At 35.5% G+C, this 23776-nt stretch overlaps 1 protein-coding gene across 2 annotated transcripts in view; it reads left to right on the top strand.

Moving 5' to 3' along the window:
• ZFYVE16 (zinc finger FYVE-type containing 16) overlaps positions 1 to 23776 on the top strand; it is a 119415-nt gene that overhangs the window by 45713 nt on the left and 49926 nt on the right. For both annotated transcript variants that reach the window (XM_019728202.2, XM_019728201.2), the window contains exon 2: positions 23523 to 23637. The gene's annotated coding sequence lies outside the window, so the exon portion shown is untranslated. The remainder of the gene's footprint in view (positions 1 to 23522; positions 23638 to 23776) is intronic.

Here is a 23776-nt window from a genome sequence, read left to right as displayed (position 1 = left end):
AGATGTAAAAAGTATAAGTTTTGCATAAATTTGCACTCCATATATGACTACCACGAAGCCAATAAAATAATTAGCTTATCTTATGCTATCTTATTCTCTGACCCCAACTCCTCCAACCCCCCAAAACATGGATATTTGCACTTTTTGATCTTTGGAATGTTGCATGCGTAAGGGCTTACTCTGTCACTCTTTCCGAGGATCTTCAGTGATTGCATGGTGGACATTACAAATGTGACTGTCCTTAGAGTATTGAAAAAGCTCTTATAAGAACCAACACTAAGTAATAGTGTTTGGTACAAAAGGATAGTGGGCTATCGGTGTTCTTGAGTGACTGTTTCCCTACTTAACCAACAAGTATCTTAACACCAAGAAGAATTGTGATATGTTTGTTGCCTCACAGCTAAAGACCATAATTGTTCACAATCAGGATGTTGTAAAAAGGCACAATGAGTTGGCTATTGCTATGGATAATTTGCCTATGAAGCTGATGCCTATAATCAATGGGTAGGAACTGCTGTAGCTCTCTCTTGAAACATTGCTGTCCATTAACGTGCCATCAGAGATTTACAGTTTGTGGTTAAAGTTTATATGAACTAACTTGGAAGAAATGCCATTTGAGTTGTCATAGGATTCTCATTTTATTTCTATGCAGAGACTAAAAGTTGAAATCTGAGTTTCTGAATGTAACTTTTTTGCCTGTTTGGTCAAAGCCAAAGTGAACTCCGTATTAGAAATTGATCAATATATTCCAAATACGATTATGTTAATGCCCTTCACCCCAGAACCACCAGGATTACACTTATAAGTGGGTTGATTACTCATTGCAGTAAAGGAGAGCCAACACCAGAAAGAAGTGCGGAATATCACAGGAAACGAATGTTAGAAAAAACTTACAGATTGCATTTATATTAGATGATTTTGGGGGCATGTAAGGAAGCAGGAATTTGCTCTGAATTGGAGACTGCTGGGAAGTGAGGGGATAATCTATGATTAGGTATTTTACTAACTAATCTAATCTAGGAAAAGGGAAGGCCAGACCCATGCTAAAACAAATTGGTAAAGAAGCAGCAGTCACTCACATTAGGTAGGACAGAGAGGTGTTTGGAGTATTTGAGGCTTGGACAGTTTTATGTTTTGTCTATGTTCAGACATGATTATGGGGAGGTCTCATTTTTCTCTTGGTCCATCATGGCCACAGTGGGATTTTGTTATATGATGTTGACATTCTGTGAAATTTTTTATGTTCAAGAAAAGCACATCAAAGGTCTAATTGTGAGTTCCACTCCAGCTCCCAGATGTCAGGGCCTGGTTGTTTCTTTCTCAACTATTAAGTCACTAATTGGTTAAAATATTATTGAGTTCCAAGATTGTTTTCCAATATTACACATTTTTAATAAAATTGAAATATAACACCTACTAAAATATGAAACACACGTTATTACACTTCTAAAGCTCTACTAAACCATTGCATTTTTTGGGTCCACTTCAGAATTAAATCCTTTTTATTAAGTTCTTTGGCACTAAATTTAAGAGTCAAGGAGTATAAATTTTGTATTTGCTAATTTTTTATTTCTCATTTTAAAAACTTTTGATTTGCATAAGGTGGCAATCCAGTGAAATAGCAATATGCCCCAGTGTCTTTTCCTTAGTTTTATGGACTCAGAAGTTCAGTCTATTAAAATATCCAGATTAGATTGGGCTCTAGGGCACCTATGCGCATTAACCAAAATCACAGGAGACTAGTGTATCTACAAGAATGCTAGTGCATTAATTCATAATAAGAAATATGTCCATCAATAGTAACAATACTTCATTCTTACTGACTGAAACCTTCACAACCGCCTTTATGTGGCAGTCATTGGCCATTTGGAAAAAACAATGGATTAGCCGACCTCTGTCTGCCCTTCCTCTTCTTCCAGGAGCCTCCTAACTTTTCTTCTCTCTTCTCTCTTCTCTCTCTCTCTCTCATTCCTCTCATTCCCAAGAGTTGTTGCATCTGTGCTACTATCACATTCCATGCTCTTGAAATACCCATTTCCCCAGTGTGTATTTTCTTATCATTTAGACCAAAATGATGTAGTGTGTTAAAAACTGAGAGGTCCTTTTCCATTTCTTTTTCTTTGAAAAAAATCTGAAAGATGACCAGAATTTTATATCATTTACTTATTTTTATTTATATAACTATGAATTCTACAGTATGACATTAGAAATTAATTCAATGATGATGTTTCATATTAGTCTGACTTGAAGTCAGGCTTGCAAATGTGAAATCTTATGGTAATCTCTTTATTAAAAAATAACATGTATTAGCTTAATGTGTTTTGTCCTTTATTTACTTAGTCATGCGTCTATAATGCATCGATCAGGTTTAATGACTTGATCTAGAATATTTATATATATTACAGCTGGGGGTTTTTTTGGGGGTGGGAGTAGTTGCTTTTTTTTTTTCTGTTCTAGTATATGCTTATGGTAAAAAAATTGAAAAGTACAAAGTAAGCAAGGTAATAAATGCAAAGAAGAAAAATAAGCCATATTTCTCCCACCTATAGGCAACCAGTTACTCACATTTTGGGTGAGTCCTTCCAGGTGTTTTTCTACACATTTGACATAGTATGTCCACAACTGAGATCCCTGCTTTTTTCCCATACAATGTTTCTCCAGCTTTAGCATTACTCCATATTTGAAAATGTAAACATATGATTTAATTTCAATATGTGTAGAATACATGAATAAAATATCCCTTTTTTCAAATATTAAAATATTTAGGTGTAAGGATATGTATCAATTTAATTTTTTGAAGAATTTTTCTTAGAGTAAGTTTTAGGTTCATGGCAACATTTGAGAGGAAGATACAGAGACTCTCCATGTATCCCCTGTATGCACACCTGCATAACCCTGCCTGTTATCAACATCCCCCCCAGCGTGGCACATTTGTTAAAATTGATGAACCCACATTGACACATCATAATCACCCAAAGTCCATAGCTTGCATTAGGGTTCACTGTTGGTGCTTTACACTCCATTGGTTTGCACAAGTGTATAATGGCATGTATCCACTATTATAATATCATACAGAGTCGTTTCACTGCCCTGAAAATCCTGTATGTGATGCTTATTCATCTTTCTGCCCCTACCCCACCTTACCCCCTCAACTTTTGGCAAACACTGACCTTTTTATTGTCTTCAAAGTTTTTTTGTCTTTTCCAGAATGTCATATAGTTGGACTCATATCGTATGTAGCCATTCTAGACTGGCTTTTTTCACTTAGCAATATGAATTTAAGGTTTCTCTATGACTTCTCATGGCTTAATATATATATATGTATATATGTGTGTGTATATATATATATATATATATATATATATATATATATATAAATTTGGTGCTGAGTAATATTCCATTGTCTGGATATACTACAGTTTATTTATCTATTTATCTGCTGAGGATGTCTTGGTAGCTTCCAAGTTTTGGCAATTATGAATAAAGTTGTTATAAACATCTATGTGTAGGTTTTTGTGTGAACATAAGTTTTCAACTTCTTTGGGTAAATACCAAAGAGTGTGATTGCTGAATCATATGGTAAAATATATTTAGCTTTGTAAAAAAACTGCTGAAATGTCTTCCCAAGTGGCTGTTGTACCACTTTGCACCCCCACCAGCAATGAGTGAGAGTTCCTATGCTCCACATCCTCCCAGTACTTGATATTGTTAGTGTTCCAGATCTGAGCCATTCTAATGGGTGTGTAGTGGTATCTCATTGTTGTTTTAATTTTCATTTCCCTGATAACCTATAATGTGGAGTGTCTTTTCATATGCTTATTTGACACCTGTATATCTTCTTTTGCAGGGTGCCTAGTAAGGTCTTTGGCCCACTTTTAAATTCTGGTTGTTTTCTTATTGTTGGGTGTAAGAGTTCTTCATACTATATTTTGAATAACAGTCCTTTATCAGATGCGTCTTTTGCAAATTTTTTTTCTCAGCCTGGATTGTCTTCTCATTCTTTTGACATTGTCTTTTACAAAGCAAAAGTTTTTCATTTTTCAATTTAATTTTGAACACCACTCCTGATTACAGTATTCCGCACATGAAAATACCATTGCTTATTTAGTCGTATTCCTGGGTTACTTCTACTATTTTCCTATTCAAACAGTGTTACAATGAACTTTCTTTGACACATCTTTGATATATGTTTCTTTAGGGTAAATAAGTTGAAATAGAATTTCTGGGTTATAAAGTATGAAAATTATTGTTATAGCAGACATTTTTAATGTTTAAATTAAAATCTATTTTATGGTTTTAATGTTGGGCTTCAAATGCTCTGGTGAAAACATTTTTGTCCATATAGCTTTGTGTTTATTTTATGTTATTTCCTTAAAGTTCTAAAAGAAGAAATACTCATTCAAAAGGCATAATAATCTTGAGACCTCTTGAGACATAGCATTAATTTGTTTTCCAAAAAGATCATTTCAATTTAGAACCCATTTTACCACCCAATTAAACAGTAGGTGTTATCATTACAAATACATATTTTCCGATTTGATAGGGAAGAAATGGTGTGTTATTTTAATTTGTATTTCTGTGATAGTGACATTTCATTGATTTAGTGATTAGTACATCTTTTTTTCGTAAATTGTCTTTTCATATCTTTTGTCTGTTTTATATGAGGTCGGACAATTAAGTTTGTGAACATGTTGTGACAATGTTGCTAACCTTTTTTGATATCAGAGGGATTATTCATTATGAATTTGTACCAACTAGACAAACAGTTAACCAAGTTTACTATTTGGAAGTACTGAAAGGCTGCGTGAAAAAGTTAGAAAACGTGAGCTTTTCACCAACAACTCATGGCTCTTGCATCACAATGCACCAGCTCACGCAGTGCTGTCTGTGAGGGAGTTTTTAGCCAGTAAACAAATAACTATATTGGAACACCCTCTCTACTCACCTGATCTGGCCCCCAATGACTTCTTTCTTTACCTGAAGATAAAGGAAATATTGACAGGAAGACATTTTGATGACATTCAGGACATCAAAGGTAATACGACAACAGCTCTGATGGCCATTCCAGAAAAAGAGTTTCAAAATTGCTTTGAAGGGTGGACTAGGTGCTGGCATCGGTGCATAGCTTCCCAAGGGGAGTACTTTGAAGGTGACCATAGTAATATTCAGCAACGAGGTATGCAGTACTTTTTTTAGGATGAGTTTGTGAACTTCATTGTCAGACCTTGTACTAGAGCCTTAGTGTTTTTCTTATCAATTCACAGGGCAGGGCTTTTAAACATGCAACCTGTGTAGTCACACTGGTTCCCACACTTAGAAAGGCCTCATCCTTGGGGTAATGCTGTGTTATCACCATCTTGAAATTCTTAATAAATTTGAGCAAAAGGCTCCACATTTTTCATTTTGCGCTGGGCTCAGCAAATTAAGCTAATGTCAATTTGTATTAGCTTTATATATCACCAGATTATCTACCTTTGCTACATATTATAATTTTTTTCTTAAGGAAAACTAAACAATGCTTTCTTCAGCTTTTATTTTCTAGGAATAAAAATACATGCTCATTGTAAATTTTAAATATTATGAAATATAGTATAGAAAGTGAAAGTAGCTTATACTCCTGTTTCTTAACAAAACTGTTAACTTTTGTGCAACGTATTATGTATATTTCTCTAAATTTAAACAACTTTTCACAATAATGACTATAACTCTTCAATTGGCTGTGAGCAGTTTGCATGCCAGATAACCATTAGCCATCAAAGAGTTGTTTGCATGAAAATCAATCATCTGTTTTTCCACCACCTCCCAAAGAAAAACTTCCTCATATCCCTCTTCCATCAAAATAAGAATCTTCCTCCTTTGAGGAATACAACATACACTCATGTACTACACTTTATGTGCAAACTGTATTTATTTACTTTCAAACTTTTTTTATTATATGATCTTGTTTTCATTGTTCTGTTAATAGATTTTTCTATTTGTGAAAATTGTTTGGGTATGTTGAGATGAGATCAACTGTATCACCGTTTTTTTCCCCATTAAATGCATGGCAATACCTTTATTTAGTGGCAGGATCTTCAGGAATGAATGAAAGTCATTATGAGACCTAAGTATTATTATTTTTTTAGTATATTTCATAAAAATGAAGGATCCCTTTGTATCCTGCCCTTATCATGGATGATATTTCTCAAATTCTATAGCAGTATACATAACTCTATGGGTAACGATTTTAAAGCAGATTTTTGTTTGTAGTCCTGTTTAACGCAGCTAAGCTTTAAATACAGAGGGTGCCAAAAAACGTGTATACATATTTTAAGAAAAGAAAATTGTATTGAAACTGTAATACTCAATATATACCAATAACAAAAGATGAATACAAGTCACATTTGACTTCTGCAATTACAAGAGGTGCTCAAAGTGGTTACCATCAGTGTTCAGACACTTCTGACTATAGCGAACTACTGCTTGTGCAATGTTGACCAAAGTGTCCACTTGTATACATTTTCTTGGCATTCTCAGTATTATTTTTTTTTCTAAAAAAAAATCTTTTTTAGTGTTAATTAATTCCTTATGAATGCCTTTCTTCTAGACACTTTCCAATTTAATATGGTCCATGGCTTCTGGGCTTATCACATAGTTCTAGTAACTTGTGACTTAAAGGATATGCAAAGGCTGGTAGCATATGACTTGCTTCCAATCCATTGTAGAATGTTCCTCAAAGAATATGATATTGTTGCTCAACCTCACTAATCATTAGAGAAATGCAAATAAAAACCACAATGAGATATCACCTCACTCCAGTCAAAATGGCTATCATGAATGAATAACAAACAACAAGTGCTGCGAGGTACTGGAGAAAAGGGTGCACTGCTGGTGGGATTGCAGATTGGTGCAGCCACTATGGAAATCAGTATGGAGGTTTCTCAAAAAACTTGGAATGGAAGTACCTTATGACCCAGTAATTCCACTCCTAGGTATCTATCCAGAGAAATCCAAAACACTAATTCGAAAAAATTTATGCACCCCATGTTTATTGCAGCGCTATACACAATAGCCAAGACATGGAAACAACCAAAATGCCCATCAGTTGATGACTGCATTAAGAAACTGTGGTACATTTATACAATAGAGCATTACTCAGCCATAAAGAAGATTGTAATCTTACCATTTGCAACAACATGGATAGACCCAGAGAACATTATTCTAAGTGAAGTAAGTCAAATGGAGAAAGACAAATACCATATAATCTCACTTATATGCAGAATCTAAAGAATAGAATAAATGAACAAATTAATCAGAAATAGTCTCAGAGATATAAAGGAAAAACTGAGGGTTGCTAGATCGGAGGGCGGGGTAGAGATGAGGGAGAAGGTGAGGGGATTATAAAGCACAATTGGTAACCACAAGATTGCCATGGGGATACGAAAGTCAGTTTGGGGAATATAATCAATAATGTTGTAAAGATTTTGTAGGGTATCAGATGGACATCTGTCTTATTAGAGAAACCACTTCAGGGATGGTGTAGATGCCTGATAACTGTGATATACACCTGAAGCTGAAGCTGAATAATAATGAATGTCAATTATGATTTAATATATATGTATATATATATATAGTCATAAGAAGTGGAGTACAGCATAAGGAATAGAGACAGTGGAACTATAACCGCTGCATGCGATGCGATGTCTGAGGGGTAGTAGATTGGGGGAGGAGGGTTAACACTGTGAGGGGTATAAATGATAAATGGCTAACTATTACATTGTTTTGTACACCTGAAACTAGTAAAAAAAAGAACATTATATTTTCATATTTATGGGTGGATAATTATCGTGTGCTGACTCTTTGTCAGATGGCTGTGTATTTGATGTTTTATTTCAAATCGTAAGTTTTGGTGCTCAAATCAATCTCAACATTCCTCTCTGTAAATAAGCAAAAAATAGCTACAATTCATATTTAAAGCTATGTACTTCCTCTTTTACTGTTCTGACACTGCAGTCCATTTCTATTCTTAGGATAAATAAAACAGGCAGGTCTTAGTGTGCTAAAACCACATCATAAAGCTGTTTTGCTTCCTGGTCCAGGAATTCCGGTTCGTTTCCCTTCTCCCTCTGTTTGCCTAGCTCTTAAAAACAATCCCTCCTTTTGATTGCTTAGTACCTCACCATAACCACAAATAAGTAAAGAATCATTTTAAACTTTTAATTTTCCGTGTTACTGGGGAAATCATTCACCAAGCCCACGGATTTTTAAAAAGATATTGTAGGAGTGAGGGATGAGTATATCATGTTGTATCTTCTTGGTTCAGTTTTGCAAGATTTATTACTAAACAATTTAAAAATTTTAGTCTGATATTAAATTATAGACATTGACAAACATCTTTATAGAGGCTTCAAGAGATGTTTTATCTCTAATGTGATAGAATAATATGTGTTAGCAAGTATAATTTTCTTTTATGCTCCATATCATTTCTGTCTGGTCATTAAATTTTTTTCCTCAACTAGTCATGCATATCGGATTAGCTTATCAATGGTTATTTTCCATGAGGTTATATTTTCTCTCTGTAGTAAATAAATATCTTGCAGTGTGAAATAGAATTTGAACAGAATAAATTTAAAAAGAGGAATCTTGAACCCCATTTATGAGAGCTTAAGATCTATTATTCCATGTTTTTAACTTGTAGATAATACACACACACACACACACACACACACACACACACACACACACACAGCTATACCTATAGACATTTGCCCCAGATGATTTAACTGTAAGCTTTATTAAATTCTCATTTCTCTCCATCCTATCAACTCATATTTTTCTGTTGTATTCATTTTCATGCTTTTTTTTCAATGAAAAATTTCTACATATGGAATGGACTTCCTCTTGTTTGCTACCCTAAACATGTTTCAATAGTTTGTCTAAGAGAAAACACTTTCCATATACTTTAGCCATGGGATTGTTTGCCTGTTCCCAAACAAAATCTTATGATGAGCTGTTTTATAGTGTGAATTTAATTTATAATGTCAAATTATAGCATTTATTTTTAGCAAGCCAATCAGCAAGAACAAGGAGGCTGTTTTAATTAGCCCAAATATGAAGTCAGGGTTTATAGATGGCCTTAGCATATAATTTATGCCTGGATTTGTTTGGTCTATAAAGTGTGGAAAACATTCTGATTCACCCACATCCTGGCAGGTGTTTAATAGCTCGACATTCTGGACACTCTGAAATTAAACAAATGTCAGGGGAAGATTTATTCTGAAATGTATATAAAAAGTAATTATCTGGTAGCACAAGTATCAATTTGTTGATGACCTCCAGATATTTCTATATAATACATTTGAAAGTTCAGATTTTTAAAAAATTATGGTAAAATGCATATAACATAAAACTTACCGTCTTAAGCATTTTAAGTGTACAGTTTTAGAAGTGTTAATTTAAGTGTATTCACAATGTTGCGCAACCAATCTCCAGAACTCTTTTCATCTTGTAAAACGGAAACTCTATATTCATTAAAGCACAAGTCTCCATTTCCCTCTCCCACCAGCCTGTGTCAACCACCCTTTTATTTTCAGGATCTATGAATGTGACTACGCTAGTACCTCATATAAGTGGAATCGTACATTATTTGTCCTGTGACTAGCTTATTTCACTTAGCATAATGTCCTCAAGATTCATCCATATTGTAGCATTTGTTAGAATTTCCCCCCTTTTTTTTAGGCTAAATAGTATTCCATTGTATGTATATAGTATCTTTTCTTTATCCATTCATCCTTCAATGACACGAGTTGCTTCCACCTTTTGGTTATAGTGAATAATGCTGCCATGAACGTGGATATACAAATATCTCTACCCCTGCTTTCAATTCTTTTGGGTGTATACCCGGAGGTAGAATTACAGAATCACATGGAAATTTTATTTTTAAATTTTTGAGAAACTGCCATAGTGGTTATATAGTGGTTATACCATTTCAGATTTTTTGAAAAAATCATAGTCATAGTTTTAAGGGGAAATTCTAGTCAAATATTTGTGAGCCCCTAAAGAGCCTCTTTAGAATCTTCAGATTCTACAGAACTCGGTCTGAGAAGCAGAGACTTAGAATACTCAGATCATCAGGCAAAGAATCCATATTTGTTGCTGGGGTCTCTTAGGTTTCACAGGCAAGGTCTGTTTCATGCTGATTGTGGTGTGTTTGTTAGTATAAAATCAATGCCTTATATTTACATAGCACCTTGAATTGAAAAGCACCATGTAAATAAATGAAGGTAGTTAACAACCACTGTTTTGGTGGTCCAGGACCAATTTTGATTGGGGAATGTAATACTTTCCACAATTATGCACTGCATAATTACTTAGGCATTTCTATTTTAAATTGTACATTTAAATGATGAACTAGTAGCTGCTCTCTCTTCTGTTTTTATTTTTACATATTTTTTTAAACTACTGATGCTAAATAACTTGAGAAGATTTGGGATTCATAGTAATTTTTATTTGAAAGAATGTTTCTCAAAACATAGCTAAATTTGTTTAAAATATAGCTTTTTATGCATGCTTTTCAAGCTTGGACTAGTACATATCAATAATCATTCCACTGAATTAAAATATCAATAAAGAAAATAGGCACACATAATACTATAGGCCTAAACTCGAAGTACCTTTACTCTGCATTGGGATAAGCAATGATATAAAATTAATTTCTGATCATCTGTGCTACTATAGCGATCAGGAGCACAGGTATTTTTAGAACAGGAGATGACCCAATAATTTTTTTTTTTGTATTAAAAAATGTGTAAGATTGTTGATTGTGACATGTTTTTTTCAATTGGGGGGTGAAATCATAGGGTGCTTGTTTTTTACTCAACTGCATATTATAATTCACTTATCATTTCTTAACATATAACAACCAATACTGGAAGGAATTAGCAACAGTGAATGTCAGGCAGCAATGAGAAACCAGAATGGAACGTTAATTTGTCACAGAAAAATCCACAAAGTACAAATCTACATGTGGACATCCCCAAATGTTACTTGTGAAATTAGGCCAAATTCCTACCGAGGATTTATAACTACTGAAGATGAATGCCAGGGCTCAGGGATTTAGCAGCAAAAAGGAGAAAAGTAGGACCATGTTATACTTTCTATTCCAAGTGAAATCTATTCTTTCCTCATTTGTTGTTAACTCCCACTTGAAATCCTAGCCTCAGCACTTCTTTGGTTCATACTTTCCATTTCAGTTTCTTTGTCCATGGTGCTTGAAAAGTAATGTACAAACGTGTGTGCACGCCCTCATGTTTGTGAGCAAATAAGGCACTGGGATGCTGTTTGGATTTAAATTTTGTGGTGCCTGGGGCCTGACTCCATTATAGCCCATGTTCCTTTGCTAAAAGTGGCAGCTTCTCTTAGGAAGCAGCTTCCTCCACTCAAAACAGAGGTTCAGTAACTAGGCAAAACAGCTGCTTTGGTTTTGTTTCTCCATATTTTGTGGAATAAATGGCAGTACCTGTTCTGGATTAACTTCATTGTGGTGCTCAAGGGATATTGAAACACATGATTGCTTTGACATGATAGAATTAACGACTTGATTAGATTTTGTTTCCATGGTTCAAGTTTAGAAATAACAGTTGGAATGACATGTGAAGAAGGTACCTAATCAAGACACAGTCAGTTCCCTATGCTTGTACATAGTATTTCCTACATTCCTATATCTTTCATGTCGTCCTAAAAGCACTATGTAGGTATGAAATAAAAGCTTTTTGTGCTTATGAACAACACGAGGATTAGCAAATACCGACTAATGTGAAGGTCGGCATGGAGTGTATTAGAGAATGGAGTGGGGTAGTGGAAAGTGCTCTTAACAGACAGATGTAAGTGTGAAGCCAAGTCTCACCACTTGTCATGTTACTTCACTTGTCTGTGTTTCAGTTTTCTCCTCTGGCAAATAAGGAGTAGTAACTATGTCACACGTGGCGGCCTGCAGGGTCTCAGCTCCCACTCCCCACACAAGAACGCAGGACACTGTGAGGCCAAAAAGGAACACCAACAGAGCCATAGGTAGGGGAGTCACACCATTATAGTCTCGCTGGTGGCTGGGTTGGAGACACAGGAAGCAGGAGCCACACGATCCGCAACCTGCCATCCACTTCTCTCTGCCAACCCACCTCACTTGCTAGCTGCAATCCGCTGTGCTAACTGCAATCCACTCTTGCTAGCTCAGCCACCATCTTCTTGCTAGCCCCCATTTTTCTGCTAGTGTAGCCACAGCAGTTATATTAGTGGCCAATGGCTCACTGGTTACAACTGATGGCCAAATAGTCACAGCTGATGGCCATCCAATCACAGTTGATGGCCATTTATTACCTGAGCCAGCACCTTTCTACGTGAGGCCGAGAGCCTGGAAACTGCACTCCTGTCTCTGTCCCCACAAAATATCTTGCAGGTTATTGTGAGGATTTGAGAAAATATTGGTGAAGTGTCTAGCTCAGTATGCAACACTTCATAGGTATTGGCCAAAACAGAAGCTACTATCTCTGGTCTTGAAAAATAAGCTCTTACATGATTCTAAAAATATTTCACTTTTTATAGAAGGTAGACAATTTTATTTTAAACTTTCAGAGTAGATATGAAAGCAAACAAATATTAGGAATGTATTGCGGGGTAAAGTCTGGTTATAAGCATAAACCTAGAGCAAGTATTAACAGCATATGGTGGGAATTTGAAACGTGGCAGTACTATTATGGTCCAGGCAGGAAAACAGAACTGGTGTATTTTAATAGAGAAAATTTAATGTGGGGAGACTCGTCTTAAACATGATGGGAGACCTGAGAAGGCAATCAGAGGTCAGTGAAGCAACATAGAGCTTGCCAATGGAGGAAACAGATATTGCTCCCACAGCCAGAGGGACAAAGGGGTGGAACCGGAGCTTAGGGGGCCTGGAGAGAGATGGAGCCATGATAGAGATGGACCCCTGCCTGAGATGTCCCACAACCCACAGAGAGAAAGGAGGAGAAATATCCTGGTTTTCCCACTTCTCACCTTCCAGTCTCTGGTCATTGTTTCCTCAGTGGTCCATCCTAATTAGAAACCAGTTGTTAAAGAGCCTGGGACGGGAGTTTAGAGGGGTCAGAGCCCTGCAGTACAGAGCAGAACAGGGGAAGGGCGAGGAATGGGTCTGAGGACAAATGGGGAAACAACCAGCACAGTGATATTCAGTTATTTTCTGAGAAATTGTTTGTATGGCCTGAGACAGAATTGTTGGCAGAGAGTTTATTGCGTTTGCTTTTTTTCTTTTTCTCACGGTCAGTGCCCTCCCTCCCTGTATTTGGTGAAGGGCAGTTCTAAGGTAGTGAGATTCAAAACTGTGATGAGACTGGACGGAGGCTCACAGGTACCACAAGTCAGAGAACTGCTGGTCAGGTCCAGAACAGAAAAATATGGCACGAAAAAACAAAGGCAAGTAATGGCTTATTAGTCCAAGCAGATAAAATAGATTCTTCACTGGCAATGGATCAAAAATCAGTATTAGTGGAACAATCTGCAGTAGACTAGAGATCATGGTGGTTTGCACAAGATGGTGAGAAGTGGATATATTTTAAGGGTGGAGCCAAAAGGATTTACTGATTGTAAGTGTGGGGTGGGGGGAAAGAAGGGTGAAGGGTGATGCACAAATTTATCCTGAGGAACCAGAAGGATAAATTTGCAACTTATCGAGATGAGCAAACTGGAAAAGAAGGTTTGGGAGGATAACAAGAGTTTAGTTTATGATATGCTTAATTTTAGAACATTTTGTTTTCAAAAATTCTTTTTAAAACTGCCTTTTTTTTTTTGTTTTTGTTTGTTTGTTTATTACATAATGCAGGAGGGTCAGTGCTGAAACCAGGGAAATTATTAAGTGAAAGCTTACACATCTAATGTGAAACCCCATCTTGCTTCCCTCCTTTGATTCTGAGGAAGATGGAAGCCAAGATTTACTCACTCCCTTACCCCAACCCTTTCCCCAGCCCCAAGAGATTGGTATGCTACTCACTGGGGAAATTGAACTCAAGAGAAAAATCTCTGCAGATACTAATAATTAGAGATTTTCCACAGGAACCTCTAAGTCCACAATCACTCCAAAGTAATTCCTTACAAATTTCCTAGCTCTGACCATGCACACTTCCATCATATTTTTCATTTCACAAATTATATATGAAAGGACAGTTAAAAATCACAGACTTACCCTAGCCAGCGTTAGGTCCTGGGAGAGACTGGATGCCAGGAGACCCCAATTACTCCCCAGCCTCAGAATTCAGGCAAGAATTCAGGCAAGAATGTTTACTCCTGGTAAACATTGTTTCAAAAACACTTGGGGTACATCCAGTTCATAGCACCATTATGCACAATAGCTAAAACACAGAAGAAACCCAGTGTCCATCGATGGATGAAGGAATAAACAAAATTTTGTACACACATGCAATGAAATATTATTCAGCCTTAAAAAGGAAGGATCTGCTACAACATGGAAGAGCCTTGAGGACATTATGCTAAGTGAAATCAACCAGCCACAAAAAAGACAAATACTGTAAGATTCCACTTAAATGACTTAGTGGTTAAAATAGTTGAAATCATAAAAACAGAAAGCATAATGGTTTTTGCCAAGGACCGGACAGAGGGGAGAATGGGAAGTTAGTTTTTAAAGGGTATAGAGTTTCAATTTTACAAGATGAAAAGCATTATGGGGATGGATGGTGGTGATGGTTGCACAACAATGGAATGTATTTAACAGCAGTGACCTGTACCCTTAAAAACAGGTAAGATGGTAAAAACAAAACAAAACAAAAACCAAAAAACAGTTAGGGAAAGAAAACACTTGAAACTTCTGAAGAAGAGTAAAGAGGAGTTTATATAATGGCAGATGTTCTCCAAATTGCTTTTGAGCAATAATTGATCAAGAAAAAGAACAAGGCACCAAAATTGGCGCAAATGGATGAAATGTGTAGAAAGAAAACCAGAACAGATAAATTAGTGGCACCTTAAAGAGGATGGTAAAATATTATTCTAGTGAAAATGATAAAGTATAATTTTTATATTTATCATTAAACATAAGTATATTTATTCAGTTGTGCTCAGTTTAACCAATGCTATGATTATGTTTCACTTACAATTGTGATCCACTTAACCAGGTAATATCTATGGGCAGAATAATAAAGGAGGTCATTGGAGGTCAGCTGCCAATGACCTATTGTAATAATGAAATCATCTTTTCAAATTAACAACGGAATCACTGCTTTATACTCTATTGCCTCATGCAAACAATACCAGGTTTAGTGGGGAAAAAGTAACAAAAGACATAGATGATTTAAAGAGAACTCCTCAGAAAGAAATAATATTGATAATGGTGATGAAACCCACAGTTGAATTTATCTATCGACTTTATTTAGCCAGTAGTGAATGTACTGAGAGTCTGGAGGGAACATTAAAGGGTGAGAGAAAATAATCTTGACTTAACTTTTTTAAAAAACCATTCTCATTAAAAATGAAATAGTACTAAAGGTAGGAGAAGAAAGAGTATATAAGAACGCTCTGTACTTTTTGCTCAATTTTTCTATAAATCAAAACTGCTTTAAAACATAAAGTCTAATTAATTTTAAAACATTTTCATGAAATAGACCTTTTAAAAATACTTTCAGCTTTATAAACCTACCAAATTTTTATGGCAATTTTGGGGGGTAATTTTATGGCAAAGCTTTTTTGTGTTACATTTCCTAAGAAAAATATAAAACAGCATGGGCGAATAAAATTACAATTGAAGAGGTCTTGTAATTTAAACAATGCAGGACATATTCTTTAGAGATTGTGTTTTTTGCTAAGTCTTCAATACACAAAATCAATTTTACTTTATTCAAAGAACACATGATGTGTAAATTAGTAATGTAAATCAAGTCACAATTTAAATCTATACATTGATCATTTTCAAGAAAGATTAAACTGAAATTTGGAATATATTTAAATGTTTGCTATTATAGTATTCAAATTCTGAGAAGATAATTCTAAATATCTTATTAAATTTATTTTAACCCTAACTCCAAAATTTTTATGTAATTACAATGACTCTGCAATGATAAATTTCCTTTACCTTTAAAAAAAATACATTAATGCAGAAGAAAAGAATTTCTTTCCTTAAAAGATTTTGTGTGGCTTATCCAAAAAGAGGTCTATCATTTATCTATCTGTCTATCTATCATCTATATGTTTAGGTACAATAAGATAGATAACCATGAAAAAAGGTAAAAAGATAATCATAATGCCTATATATTAATACTTAGTGTGGTTGATCATTTGATTTGCTTAGCAAATTTAACTTCTTGACAATCAGGACCAAACCAAATAGGACAAAACCAAGAGTTTTCACAACTTTCAGAAAAGAAGAATACCTATTCCTCAAGACATACATCTAAAATGACCTTGTTTTGCTTAATAACAAAAATAAGAACAAATTTTATATGACTTTTACTTGTAATAACTTTGATCAAAGCTGGGAGTATAACATTAAAACTCAATTCAATATTGGTGATTTTGCAGCGGGCTATGTAGTTCAAGTTTGCCTTCTCGGAATCTAATTAAATCCAAGGAAGAAAACATTACCTTAAATGACTCCTCAAGAACTACTTCTCTCAGCTGAGGTTTTGATATGAGTTCAACAGCAGAAAATTCAAAAATAAACTCTGAGGAAGACCCAGGACTGCTGGTAGAGATGAATGCAGAGCCACAAACCTTGGAAGGCCCATGGGTTCTGATTGGGAACGGGCACGTTATAAGGCTGTCGTGTCTGCATATAAGTAGGTTATAGAAATAGGTATCAGTAGGCAAAGGCAGGGATTTTCCTTAAAAACTAGATTTGGATTTCCTCTAATGATCACTTGCTATCTCAGTGTTCTACACCAGAACACGCACACCCAATCATTTTGGTCTGAAAAGAAATTCATACCAAATGTAGACAAATGTCAATAATGTCCCATGGAGAATAAAACTCTGAGAGGGATAGCTCAAATAGGTCTCAGTTTTATTAAGGTATCTGTGGTGTATTGAATTCTTCTTAAAGCTTTGGAAGCACTTCCTTGTTACACTGGTCATTTAATCTTTACAACAATCTTGTGATGCAGGTATCACTATCCTTATTTTATACATGACTAAACTAAGACTCATTATATCAACTTATACTTATCCTTAGAAGGCTTTGAAGTTGCTATTTGTGTACATATAATTATGCATGTTGCAAATACATGTGCATATTTATACAGATGAGGGTGTATATTCATTCTCAACTATATTTTAAAATTCTCAATAAAAGACATGTCTTTAATTTCTTTTCTTAAATCCTCAATATGTAGGGAATGTGTCTGAGAAACAGCAAACCCCTAATTATTTATATTGGTTGACAGTTTAAAGAATGAAAGATTAAACATTATGATGATAAGCGATAATAACATTTTTTCTCTAAATATAGCAATAGAGTCTGTGGTTTACTGACAAGTGCACACATTTTTTAAAAATGTCTGTGCATTCAGATGAATAATTGAAAAAGCAGCTTTGGCTAATCAAAGACAAGTTACTCACTTGCTTGCTCAGACAATGAAAGAAAAAGAAAATACTGCAAAACCGAATAAAGATAAAATTGTAGATGTAATTTTGAGAATCCTCAACATATGGTGACAATTGATAATTCGTAGATAAGTGAATTCATCTATTGTAGTGGTGGAGAAGAGAAGGATTTAGAACTGAGCTCTTAGGAGATCCATCATTTTGTGTTCTGATAGAGCAGAAGCTTAAAAAGAGATTTATAAGGAGCTTCTGAAAGAGCGTTGTGTCATAGAATCCAATGGAAGAGAGGGTTTCAAGAAAGAGAAAGTTTCTTTGCTAGATGCTGAGAAGCCAAGAAAGATGACGGAAAAGTGCCTAATTAGTTTAGTTTCATGGGGGTCACTGTTGGCCTTAGCAAGAAAAGTAGAATAATTAGGGAGAAGAAATTCTGGATAAGGTTGAAGATGAAAAAAGGCATTGAGAAAGTGAGTCGGCTATAGCAGACCCTCTTCCTAAAAAACATGACTAAGGAGGGGAAGCGGGAGGGTTTTTGTCTTTGACTTTGAAGGTGAAGATTATACACCGACAATGTAATCATTCATAGTGTGTTCCCGTGTCGCTGAAAGTCTGCCTTTATTCTGGAGTTACAATAATCATGCAGAGCCTGCTCAGATCCAGGCTATTTGATGAAATATTACTGTATTCTTGTAACAAGGGCACTCCCAATCGCACCTTGGTTCAAATAGAGTGTGGCAGAAACTGTTTCTTCCCAGTATCCATTCTCCCATTAGAATTTTCAGCTGGGCGCACGGCCTGCCCAAATAAAGACAGTTCTCCAGTCTTCCCTGCAATTATATGTGGCTAGGAGAATAAGTTCCGACCAAGGGATGTAAGGAAGAGTATCTTGTAGCAGCTTCAGAGACCCTTTAAGGAACAGCTTACATTAATCCTTTGACCCACGATGCCTCTTTCCTCCTTCCTGCTGGTTGAGATATGGACCTGATCATTGAAGCTAAAGTAGTCATCTTGGGACATGAGGCGACCTTCGAGAATAAAGGCCACGGATGATAGAGCGAAAAACTAGAAGGATCTACAGTCTGTGTTGACTTCATAAAACAGAGTTCCATGACAGCCTTAGTTCACTTGTATCTGGATGTTAATGCCAAGGAAAAATAAGCATCTAGTTTAAGCTGTTGCTATTTTGGGGGCTACTAACACCCTGAGCCAAATCTAAAACTAAATAATATATAGAAGGACAGCAAGAAAAGCCCAGATTGTAATGGAAATGACAAGTCATCATTGAAATGAAAATAGATTAAAAGTCACTGAAGAAAATTCTATTTAGGAAAAATAATGGCATTAATTTAAGACTAGGGATACTGTCCAGGAGTCCTTGATGTTGAGAAGGAAATGGCCAGGGAAATAACCATAATAGAGAGAAAATGTCACATGAGGAAATATGGTCCCATGTTATCCAGTTTCCTTGTACATCACTGGTCAATTACTCTTGAAAGCTTTCCCTTAAGAGGAATGCTGAGGCAGATAATTATTCCCTTTTCCTATCTAGTGTATGCTTTCATTCCTTCTTTGAACATGTTTGTGTGTGTGTGTGTGTGTGTGTGTATAAACCTTAACTATATGTAGTATGTATATCACAAGAGTCCGCATGGTTCTATTGGTTTTTTTGTTTGCTTTTTTGTGTTTTTTAATATTAAGGCAAATTGTAAAGCATGCAGGAAAGATTGTTCTGGTAATCACTATTTCTCTTTCTTGATTTGCAGAAGTCAAAGAAAATTTTATGAAAGAAAATTCACCTTTAAACTGACTAAAAAAATCTGTTACCAAAAAATAAGCTGATAAAAACACATCATCTCTGATAATACAGAACAGGATTTCCATTCTATTTATATGTTTTTTATTGAGAGATCACATTTATAAAACTACATACAATGGACATGAATTTATTTCACAATGCCAGGAGACAAGAAATATCACATTCCCTTATTTCCTCCATCAAATGTAATCTATTCTGAGGTTGGAGGGAAACTTCAACCAATCATTTTTGGGACTCCCTTCTCTTTCTCGGTGAGATCCTGCAACAATCCTGGGCTTCTGCAATGTCAAAACCAGGACGTTGAGCTCTCCTTTGTTCTCCGTGGTTGCCATCTTTGCCGTTGCTCTGTCGACTGCAGGATGCTGCTGTGGAGCCCTGCAACCTGCCTCTGAGGTGCTGAAGATCAGGCAGGCTCAGAGATACATCTCACAGGCGATCTTCCCACTGACTTCAGACTGTGCCTCTCAGTGCCAAGTTCCAGAGAGGGTCACTGCATGGTCTCTGCCACCCAGTGGTGGAATCCTTGTCTTTTCCCCAGTGGAAGAAAGCTAAAACTCTTTCTCCCAATGTTTGGAAACATGATCTCTTTTCTTGAATATACATGAGGAAAGGAGATGACAACCCCAGTTCTTATTTTTCCCTCCTAATTATGCAGTGTTAAACTTACGTAACTCAGAAAGGATGTTAACCTTTGTTTTGAGCTTGTTCTCACAAAATATCGTGATTCAAGTGAGTAACAAGTAGAATAATTAATTTCACTTCACTGATTTGAATTTCCGTTCTTTTTCTGGCTCCAGTTTACATGTTAACTGGCAGTGGAATTAGATCACTAACAGTTGGTTCTTCTCCCTATAAATTGACTGATATTGTCAATTTCATCTTAACACATTTGCTCTCTGCTGAGTTTTCTTATGCCAGCTCCAAACACAAAATTAGTGTAACTGTGTACGAATATGATATGCCTGTATCTTTGAAATTTTTGTAGATGATTTCAGTTTTGCTTATCCTTAGATATATAAAAGCAAATACTAATTTTGAAAAACTTTTCTTACTGACCTGTTTTATGACTTGATAGAAAAAAGTAGAAATCTAACATTAGAATTGTAAGTAAATCCTAATCTGATTTAAATTTAATTATGATTCCTTTGACTATTTTAATAATATTTTTAGAATTATGATTATGGCAATAGATATGACATGGGTTTATTATGGTATTAAACAATGGAATTAACAATAGTGAAAATTCTTAAATTTGTTTACAAAAATACCAAAAGGACTAGTGAACTGGTTTAGTATCGTATATACGTATTATATACATCCCCCCCCCAACCACCATTGGTCTTATTTCGAGGATAAAAGGGAACCAACGCATTCTTCTGAAAACTGTCAGTAAAGTAAAAGGTCAGTGATTTAACTTCCCTTTCCTGTATGAACTATATTTCAAGAAAACTAAATAGTTGTTGAGGGAATTTCTTATTGTACTGTACTCACCCTTCTTCTTCTTGAGGTACATTGGTGGAACCATTCCATAAATAAGATGGCTGTCACCCACACTTTCTTATTATGATGCCAGAACACAGACAGATAATTTTTGTTTTTGCGAGCAAGTGGGTTTTTCGCTCTGTACAGTACACCTGGCTTTATCATATGCTCTGCAGTATTGCCACATCATGCCAGATAATCTGTCCTTCCATGTTTGTTTGTTTTTTAATATTCTTCCATGTTTTATGCCCTGGAGTCTCCTTTGCACTTTTATGAATGTAGGTTCTATTGGACGTCTTCTTCGAAAAGAGCCTCGTTTCATCACAATTGTGACTTACTTTGGATGGTATTCTTTCTCCTTAATCAACTTCTTCAAAACTGCCAGGAATGTGGCAGCAGCTTCTTCATAGGCAGTCGCAGCCTCTCTAATAATTTTGATATTTTTCAGTCCAAATCTATTCCTGAATCTGTGTAACCATCCCTTACTTGCAGTAAATGGCTTGGTGTCACTAGTTTCGGGGGATCCCTTGTTAAAGCCAATGTGTAGGCTCAATGCTTTCTGGTGCAACATGTTGCCATCATTGGAACATGTTTTCTGTTCATGTCACCCACCCACAAATCTCATGACTTTTCCATCTTAACTAAGCAACTTATCTCTCTCCATGGCTGTAAATTTTGCAGTTTGAGGTTCAACAGCAAAACGAGCACAGATTTCTTTCTCCTTCTTCATAATTTCACTAATGGAAGATTCATTCTTACTATGGATCTTAGCAACCTCCTCATACAATTTTTTTCTTTCCTTGTTAGGTCGAAAGCTTTCACCTTTTCACTTAAAGGAATCATTTTATGGCTTCTCTTTGGCATATCTGAATTGCCAACATCATCACTCTTGTGTTTGGGACCATTATTTAGTAAAATAAGGGTTACTTGGACACAAACACTGCAATACTTTCACAGTTCATCTAATAACCAAGATGGTAGCTACCGTGTTTCCCCAAAAATAAGACCTAGCCAGACAATCAGCTCTAATGCATCTTTTGGAGCAAAAATTAATAAGCAAAAATTAAGTATAGTAAAATAAGACCGGGTCTTATAATATAATATAATATAATATAATATAATGTAATGTAATGTAATATAATATAATATAATATAATATAATATAATATAATATAATATAATATATATAATAAATACAATAAAATAAAATATAATACTGGGTATTATGTTAATTTTTGCTCCGAAAGACACATTAGAGATGGCTAGGTCTTATTTTCGGGAAAACACAGTATATGACTAACGGGCATATACAACACGGATATGCTGGACAAAGGGATGATTCATGTCCCAAGCGGGATGGAACTGGACGGCACGAGATGTCATCATGCTATCAGAACAGTGCTCAATTTAAAACTTATAAATTGTTTCTTTCTGTAATTTTCCATTTAATATTTCCAGACCACTGTTGACCGTGGGTAACTGAAACTGTGTGAAGTGAAACATGAACAAGGGGAGGACTACCGTACCACTTATGAAGTAGCATTGCCAAAAAACGAAACCTGTCAAACTAGGCCTCTAGATCTAGCTAATAGTTTATAGGAAACATAGGGGCAAGAGAAACATGTTAAACCATACCATGGGGAGCTGGGCACAGAAAAATCCAAATACTGAAACTTCTACAAGTCAAAGATCTGATTTATCAAAAATTAAGTTGCAAGGAACAAAAAAGAAAGTAATATTATTACACCCTCCAACCAATCTCAACATGTGTGACTTTAGTTGGATTTTGACTCCTACAAAGTATTTCAAAATTATAACATTTTGAAATAATTGGAAATATGAACACAAGTGCCTAAATACTTAGCATTATTGAATAATTATTGTTAAATTTTTCAGGTGTGATAATGGTATTGTTATGCTTTTGTAAAAAGCTATTTTCTTTAGAGATGCATATTGAAATACTTATGAATTAAGTGATATGACGCATGGAATTTGCTTCAAAATAATATGGGTGGGAAAGTGTATGGATGAAACAAAATTGTCCATATTAAAGCTGGGTGAAGGTATTGGCTACAAGGGAGTTCATCGCATTACCATTTTTACTTTGTAAAGTGCTTATCTTTTAAATTTACCTATAGAAAAATTTAGAGGTGAAAAGGTATAATACATGAGATATGCCTCAAAATAATCCAGCTGTGAGGGGAGGGGTAGAGTGGGTGAATCTATAGATAAAATAAGACATGTGACCATTTGTTGATGTTAAAACTGAGAGGTAGATAAATGGTTTGTTGCACTGTCTCTCCACTTTTATATGTGATTGACACTTTCCACAATACAAAAAATTAAAAGAAAAATATTCTCTATCACCCTGAGAAGTAGAATTTATCTCACTTACAATGAGATAAATTTATTTATCTGGCAAATCATAATTCTGAGTATAGAGTTTCTGTTGTGAGGGAAAAACACATTAGGAAACAATGCTATGCAGATAGCCTCCTTGAGGCATTGCCCTAGTGTATAATGCAGAATAGCCACCCTCAAATCTCAGAGGCATAAAACAAAGTTTATCTGCCAAGACAAGCTCAGTTTTTATTGCAGTAAGAAATCACCCCAAAAATCTGTGGCATATAACAAGGTTTATTTCTTGTTCCAGAAGTGCTCTGTTCATTGGAATCCCTCAAGGACTCAAACTGATGGAGCAGCCACAATATCAAGCCCTGCCTATTGCTGAGCCAGAGGGAAAGGAGGCTGTGAAGCATCTCACATCGGTGAGTAAAGGATCCAGTCTGGAAATGACACATATCACTTCTCACAATTCATTTTCCTGAATCAGTCACATGGCCTTACTCAACCACAAGAGGGCCATAAAGTACATTGCATCATAGGCCCAGAAGAGAGGAGAACTGG

This window comes from Rhinolophus sinicus, linkage group LG03 (genome assembly GCF_036562045.2).
Source record: "Rhinolophus sinicus isolate RSC01 linkage group LG03, ASM3656204v1, whole genome shotgun sequence".
NCBI classification, from domain to species: domain Eukaryota; kingdom Metazoa; phylum Chordata; class Mammalia; order Chiroptera; family Rhinolophidae; genus Rhinolophus; species Rhinolophus sinicus.
Note: the sequence above shows the minus strand (reverse complement) of the source record. Positions and strands in the feature narration are given on the sequence as shown.